The sequence below is a fragment of the Sus scrofa genome, chromosome 18, assembly GCF_000003025.6.
Source record: "Sus scrofa isolate TJ Tabasco breed Duroc chromosome 18, Sscrofa11.1, whole genome shotgun sequence".
NCBI classification, from domain to species: domain Eukaryota; kingdom Metazoa; phylum Chordata; class Mammalia; order Artiodactyla; family Suidae; genus Sus; species Sus scrofa.
Genome location: NC_010460.4, coordinates 6,050,660 through 6,058,887, shown reverse-complemented (window position 1 = coordinate 6,058,887; position 8,228 = coordinate 6,050,660).

The window sequence follows — 8,228 nt, the reverse complement described above, 5'->3', positions numbered from 1 at the left end:
GCGCCGCCGTGCGCCCCGCGGCTCGGGCGCCCCGCGCGGACACGCAGGGCTCGCTCCCTGGCTCCCGGGCCGAGGTGGCGGCGGGGCGCGGGCTCGGCGCAGTGTGGCTCCGGCGCGGCGCTCCCTCGCTCTCATAAGGAGGGAGGGGGCGGGCGAGCGGGCGGGCTGGGGGTGTCGCCCTCCGGACTCATCCATCTTCCTCAAATTACGCTTCACTTCCTCCCTCCGCCCGCAGCCGCCGCGCCCGGCTCCCGCTCCCTCCGCAGAGCCCGTTCCCAGCGGCCCGGCCGGCCGGCCCGGGACCCCCGCCCGCCCCCGCAGCCCAACCAACTATTATTAATGGAGATTGATGAGGCCGGACACGCCGCTTTGTGAAAGTTTGCGGCGGACGAGAAGGCGGCCGCAGCTGCCGGGCCGGTGCCCCGCCCTCCACCCAGCCCGGCCCCCCCGCCCCCCCAGCCCCGGGCGCCGACTGGGAGCAGGGACTGGGAGGTGGCCCCGGCGGGGACCGAGCGCGCGGCGGGGCTGGACCGCAGAGCCCCCCGCCCCGGGCGCCGCCCTCCTTCGGACTCCGGGCCAGTCCCCCGAGCGCGCCTCCCCGCCGGCCGGCCCGCCCGCCCGCGACGTCCCCTCCTCGGCCCCCGGGCGGACGGCGCGGCGCGGCGGGCGGGACGGGACCTCGGCGCCCCCTCGGGCGGCGAGGCGGGGACGGCAGGGGGCGCGCTCGGCCGCCGGGCGCCGCGGCTCCAGGGCCTCTCAACGCCGGGCCCTTTCCGTCCCCGGTGGAGCCAAGTCCCCCTCTCTCCTCCCGGCTCGGGCTCTTCCTCACTCTCTCCTCCGTCGCGGACCCCCGAGTCCCTCACGCTGGCCTCTGTGGCTAATTTCCTCGAGTGCCCACACTCTGCCAAGGACTTACCATTCCTCTCACTTTCCTCCCTCCCTCTTCCTCCCCCTTCCCTTTCCTGCCCTCGTTTCTGTCCCTGTCCTACTCGATTGTTCCTCTTTCTCACACCCCATCCCGGTCCGCCTCATTCTACACCCCCCCCCCATTTCTCGCCTGTATCTCTGTCTCGTCTGTCTGCTTGTCTGTCTATCTCTGCCTCCCTCCCTCGCGCTCTCTCCCTCTCCTGCGCTATTAATTTCCCTGATTGGCTCCCCGACTCCAGCGCCGCTGATGAGCCCTATTCATTCCGGGCCTGACACTCTCGACCTGCCCTGGCTGATTGCTGGGGGCTGGCCCCAGGAGCGCTGATGAGCCCCAAGGGTCAGCGGCGCTAATTATCCGCTAATTGCGGATGACTCTGCTCACCTCCCCCCTTCTCAGTCGCAGCGATGGCGGCGCCTTTTACCCTCCCCCTCCTCCCGATTCCCAGAAGTAAGAGTTGACAATCTGGAGGCAAAAAGTCACGGGCACTTTTGGTTGATAGCAGGGTCGGGTCCGCGGAGCCTAAGGCTTTTAGGACAGGCGAGTCAGCAGAAGAAGAGTGACGGGAACTTCGGGAGACAGAATAAGCCTGGCCAGCTCAACGAGGGTCATCTGGGCACTGGGAAACAGTTCTTCAAGTGGGGCCAAGGAGAGGCAGGCAAGTTGGGATTAATAATAGCGAAGCCAGGCACGTTTAGGAAGCTGCAGTCTAAACAGGGGAAGTTATTTGGTTCAGAGGAAAACCTACACCAGCATCTCAGAGTCTCAAGACTGTGCAGGACAGGAGGAAGCTCTGGATCTCAGTGACCTTTGTCCAGTTCAGGGGTGTTGTGTTGGTCTATGAACACCACTCACGTTAAGCTGAGGCATTACCCTGTCACCACACACGGTCACCAGAGTGGGACAGAAGAGGGTGGGGTCCAAGGAGCTTTCTTTGGTTATGCTTGGCTGATGATACATGCGTCCAAGAGGTAAGGGGAGAGAAGTGTGGTTTCGGCGCAATCCTGATCCATCTTGGGCTCTACAATCAACTCAGTGAAACTTCTGGGGGACGAGTCTGGTGGGAAGATGTCGGCATGGAAAGAAGAGATGCCTTAAGTCTGGGAGCACCAACTCACTGCCAATGTACAAGGATAACCCTTATCCGTCCTCCTAAAGATATTTTTCGGAACTCTTTGTAAAATTAACCAAGCACTCCCTGGTACCAATATGGAAGACCAGACTTCAACGTGTATTGTAGGGAGTTCCCGTTGTGGTTCATCAGGTTAGGAACCCGACTAGTATCCATGAGGATGTGGGTTCAGTCCCTAGCCTCCCTAAGTGGGTTAAGGATCCGGCATTGCCATGAGCTGTGGTGTAGTTTGCAGATCCGGCTTGGATCCTGCCTGGCTGTGGCTGTGGCAATGGCCGGCAGCTGTACCTCCAATTTGACCCCTGGCCTGGGAACTTCCATGTGCCACAGGTGTTACCCTAAAAGGAAAAAAGGTGTATTGTATTTTGGAGTTCCCACCGTGGCACAGTGGGTTAAGAATCTGGCCGCAGCAGCTAGGGTTGTTACAGAGGTGTGGGTTTGACTACAGTTACGGTGTGGTGGGTAAAAGGAGCCGGTTGTTGCTGCAGCTGTGGTGTAAGTTGCAGCTGCAGCTCGGATTCAATCCCTGGCCTGGGAATTTCCATATGCCTCAGTTGTGGCCAAAAAAGAAAAAAAAAAAAGGTGTACGGTATTGTACTTCAAAAGTGACGGGTCAGTACTTGGTGTGATGGCTTTGCAGTGCTGGGTACATAATAGAGGCTTATTGGCTTGAAACATTAATGAGGAAACTTTGGGCTACCATCACGGCAATTAAAGCTGGATGAGCAGTAACAACACCAATCAAATAAAGGCTTTTTTTTTTGGTCTTTTTAAAGGCTGCACCTGTGGCATATGGAAGTTTCCAGGCTAGGGGGTCAAATCAGCTACAGCTGCTGGCCTCTGCCACAGCCACAGCAAGGAAAGATCCAAGCTGTATCTGCAATCTACACCACAGCCCAAAGCAATACCAGATCCTTAACCCGCTGAGCAAGGCCAGGGATCGAACCCACATCCACATGGATCCTAGTCAAGTTCATTACCACTGAGCCACAACAGGAACTTCCACGAGAGCCATTTTTAAAGTAAGTGCAGTCTCTTTTTGCACAGGTAATAAAATCATCTAGTATCAAATTCCCGAAGCTCAAGATGATATATATTAAAATATCTCCCTAAAAAGAAAAGAAAAGGAAAGAAATCTCTCTCCCACTAGTCCCCCCCCCAGTAAAAGACCGTTTTCATCAGCGTGTCACTCTTTGGCGAGATAGATGGATCATGCATTGTCAAAGACCCAAGGTTAAAGAGCTTTTGATCATGAAGGCGTGTGTCGCCTAGTCAAGCAGGAGCCTATTGCACAGAACTACACTCAGCAAAGCGGAAGTCTCGGCTCAGGCTGGCACAGAGAGTAAAAGACTTAAAGCTTGTTGCCAACAAATTCCAGTGGGCCACCAACTCCGAAATAAGTGAGACTCCAGGACGTTGTACGGCCCTGGCGGGTGCATTTGTTAGATACCGTGTATGTTCTAACCTATTTGTATCCTCAGTGTGTTCCCTGGCCATGCCGGGGCCATGAAATACGACTTCTGCATAGTCCTTGTCATTCAGTAGCTAAACCAGGGTAAAAACCCTCTCCGACACAGTGGCAAGTGAAGCAGGGCATTTCCATTCCCTGCCCTTGCCTGGGACTCATGTCACATGGTACATGGAAGAGACCATTGGCTGGAGTAAAAAGACCTGAAGTTAAGCTCCTGTTCTAACCCCTCAGTGGCTCATGTGACATGGGCCCCTTTTTGACTTAAATTCTCCACCCCTGAATGAGAGCAATGAACATCAACTCTGCCTAGTCAAAAAGCCAGTGCAGGAGTTCCCGTCACGGCTCGGAGGAAACGAATCTGACTAGCATCCCCGAAGATGCAGGTTCGATTCCTGGGGGCCTCCCTCAGTGGGTTAAGGATTGGGTCTTTCCGTGAGCTGTGGTGTAGGTCTCAGACACGGCTCGAATCTGGCGTTGCTGTGACTCTGGCATAGGCCGGCAGCTACCGCTCTGATTTGACCCCTAGCCTGGGAACCTCCTAATGCCACCCACGAGTGTGGCCCTAAAAAAGACCAAAACAACAACAACAACAAAAAACCCTGGTGCAGGGATCAAGTGACTATGAGGAAAGAGCCTTCAAACCCAGTTCTGCCTTCACTAAGTAGACAAAGAAGAGCAGGCCAATTAGGGAAGACCCCCCCCCCCAAATCAGTGCTCTCCAAAAACAGCCTCTTGCTCTCTCATCAGTACCAAGGACAGAAGCGATCGCTATGCAACCTGAACAGAGCTGGCTCCTTTCTGTACTAGGAAGAAAACTCTGTGGTTCTCCTACTGAATCGTGAAGGGGCCGATGTAGGTCAGCACTTGTTATTGTCTAAAGAGGAATTCTGACAGTACTTCTGTAATTGTGCTAACTTGTCGCACTCTCTCTCCTCCACCAGTTGGGGAGATGCTTCCACAGAGGAATTTTACTTTGAATCTACCCTCTCCGCTTGTGCCCATGTTGATGCCATCACCTGGCCTCCCCCTCACGGATTGGAAGCCCGCACCCAGAAAGAACCAGGTGTTCTTAAATCAGATCCAAATATACCTTCGCCTCACTCATTAGCGGGAGAGGGTCCACTTTCGGTGGGGAGCGTCGGGCCCTGTCCGCGGGTACCCTCTGGTGGCAGCAGCGCGCAACTGCGTCACCGCGAAAGAGGTGCGGAGTACTGCAGCGCCCCCTGGCGTTGGTCCGGGAGACGCGCGGAGGGCAAAGGAAGTGGACAGGTGAGCCATCCAAGGGCTAGGGGGCTAGGCGCTTGCAGGGCACTTAACTGCGAGAACACTGGGTGGGCGGGTGAATTGTACAGGAGAGCCTTAGCGTCCAGTATGCACACGTGCAGGTTCGTGTATGTGTGTTGCATCCAGGTACTTGAACCCTGTGTATCCTTGTGTTAAATGTGTGCCGATTGCATGTGCGCACGCGATACACGCGGGTAGGTTGATGGTGGGGAGGTCCGCGCTTCCAGTGCAGGGCGGAGTCCTCACGGAGGCGTGAAATTGGTTTGGAGCAAACACATTACGGAAAGCAATTACCGGGGAGAGGTTCTGGGCCCGCGGGACCCGCAGCCAGGAGGCTGAGGAGGAAGCTTCCCGGCTTGCAAGAGTGTCTGGATGTCTAACCCCAGAGAGGACCTTCCTAACACTGCCCCGCGAAGGGGAGAACGTGGGACGCTGGGCAGCAGCCTCTCACATTGACCACCTTAGAGTGCCTCTCTTCCTTAAAAAGGCATCAGACAAGGAACTAATGCACGCCAGCTACGGTCAGATATCCTTTGCCCGCCTGAAAATTTTCGGAGAAGCACTCCCCCTCTTCTGTGAGGTTTCCCAGGCCCCTGCCCCTGTTGCTCGCCTTCCTCCTCAGGAGCCCTCTGCTCCTGCTCCCACAGGTCTTTTGTATTCACTTCATTGCCCCTTGTATTTGAACTAGTTATTCACACAGTTGTTTCTCAGACTAGATGGAAAATTCACTGGGGGTGGGAGCAGGTCTCCGTCACAGCTGTACATCTAGTGCCTAAAACCTGGAACTCAGGAAGCACAAAGTGAATGATGTGGAGGGAATGAACTAGAATTTCCATCCAAATGCTTAAAGAGGACCAGCTCAGGAAAGTCATCCCCTTGAGAGTCAGGATTCTCCTGGGACGGAGCTTTAAACATTTTTCACATGCTGACGACCCCGCATGTACATGCCCGGGCCTGCCCTCATCCCTGAATTCCACAGTCGTAGATCCAAATGGCCATGAAATCCAGCCTCTGTGAAATGTCCAAACACGCCTCTGATTCTCCCCTCCACCTGCCCTTTTCTCACCTTTCCCACCTTAGTAATTAGCGCCAGCCACCCAGTTTTGTTCAGCCAAAAAAGGGGGGGGGGAAGCCATCCTGGATTATGCTCTCCTCCTTCAGCCCCCACATCTACGCCATCAGCAAGTGCCACTGAGTCTCCAAAGAGGCTCCCAGGTCTCACTGACTGCTTTCCCATCTCTGCCTGGACTCCAGCAGTAGGAGGAGTCTGCTTCCTAACCGTCTGGGATTCCCCCCCCCCCCCCCCCCCCCCCCGCTTCCCCCAAGCCACTCAGCAGCCAGAGTCATCTTTCAAAATGGAAATCAGTTCATGTCTCTCCCCTGCTCTTCCCCACTCCACTTATATGGCTGGCTCCTCCTTGTCATTCAGGCCTCAGGTTAAATGTCACCCATTGGAAGAGGAGGCTGCGGCATCACCTGAGCTCGCATAGCTCCCAATCACCCTGGCAGTCACCCATGAATTCCTCTAGGGAGGGCTTATCACTCTGATACTTTCCTGCCTGTTTGCTTAGTGCCTCTGTCCCCACTAAAAAGCACCCTCGAGTGGGGACCATTGTCCAGGCCACAGGAGGCGCTCAAACCGCTGCTGGACAGAGGAAGGCACAAAGGGGCATTCTCCCCAGGACTTCCCCCCACCCCCACCCCGCGCGCTGGGGTAAGAAGGGGCTCCCCGGGGAAAGGCCGGGAGCAATGAGTAGAAATCTGGTGGAAACCACTTCCTGACCCATCTCCTAGCCTTGTGAGGTGGGCCTGTGGGGCCAGGCCCGGGCTGAAGCATCTACAGCTGAGGGTCCAGGCCTCAGTCAGGGCCCACGGCTTGTGGGCCTGGGTTCTGGGCCTGGGCCCTCCCATCAGGCTGTCCTGTCCTCACTCCGTGTCCACACTTGGAAGCCCAAACAGGACCGCCAGCCCCAGGCCCATGTGGCCAGGTAGGAATCAGGGCCCACTCACCTCTGCCCCGCTTCTCTGCATCTGCGCTCGACTCCCTCTCGAGCTCGGTTTGGTCCTGCAGCGTCTCGCCTCTGGCCCCGCCCCCGCCTCTGGCCCCGCCCCTCCGCCTCGCACCTTTTTGGCCCCGCCCTCCGCTACCTCCCAGCAGTTGGTGGGAAAGTTGTGACCTCCCACGCCTGCGCACTCCGGGGTCCTGGGAAACCTGCCCAGCGGCCCTTGACGTCACGGATCACAGTGCACTGGACTGGCTGCTCTGTGGCTCTGAGCCACTCCACCTCCCTCCTGTGGATTCCTGGCTACTGGGGCCCGCCTGCAAGTTCTTAAATTCCTGGTACCAGAGTTCCCGTCATGGCTCCGTGGAAACGAATCTGACTAGCATCCATGAGGATGCGGTTCCATCCCTGGCCTTGCTCGGTGGGTTAAGGATCAGGTTGCCATGAGCTGTGGTGTAGGTCACAGACACGGCTGGGAGCCAGCGTTGCTGTGGCTGTGGTGTAGGCTGGCAGCTGTGGCTCGGATTTGCACCCTTGCCTGGGAAACTTCCTATGCCGCAGGTGCAGCCCTAATAAGACAAGCAACAACAAAAACATCCTGGTACCGCTTCTTCTCTCATGTTTTACAGATGCAGAAACTTGGGCCCAGAGACGGGAAGAGGCTTATGTTCCACAAGTTCATGGAGGAGCCGGGACTAGAACTCAGGGGTATTAACTCTCAGCTCAGCTCCTAATTGCAGGAGCAGAAGCAAGAGAGGCAGGAACCAGGTGTGCATCTGGTGGCCCCTGACCTATGGGACACACAATAGTAAAGTTGTCTTGGTTTTTCTAAGCCGGGGCCTTTCACTCTCACCTGAGCCGTGGTGCCTGGCTGCACTTGCTGGGGTGGGCACCCACCCTCGCCTCATTGCCCTGCACCAGGCCGCCTGATCTGTCCTGCTCCACAGTCTCCGCTGCCTTGTTCTGCAGTGGCTCTGCCCTACCCAAGCCTCTCTGCTCCTGCGTCCTCTGGCCAGCTCTCCTTCAGGACTTTTCTAACGCTGTCTCACCTGGTGGCTATTTACCCACGTCATGGACCAGAGGGGCAGGTCGGCCTGGGATCCTTCAAAGAGGAGTAGATGCCAAAGGAGATAGGTAATACAGCTGGCACCATGGGGTAGATCCAGGGCGACCCCATACATCTGCCCATTTATTTAATTTTTATTTTTTTTAGGGCAGCACCCGTGGCATCTAAAAATTCCCAGTCTAGGGCTGGAAGTGGAGCTGCAGCTGCGGGCCTATGCCATGGTCACAAGCAACACCAGATCTGAGCCGCGTCTGCGACTCCTCATGGATACTAGTTGGGTTCATTACCACTGAGCCACCATGGGAACACCCTAAATCTGCCCTTTTTTTTTTTTTTTTTTTTTTTTT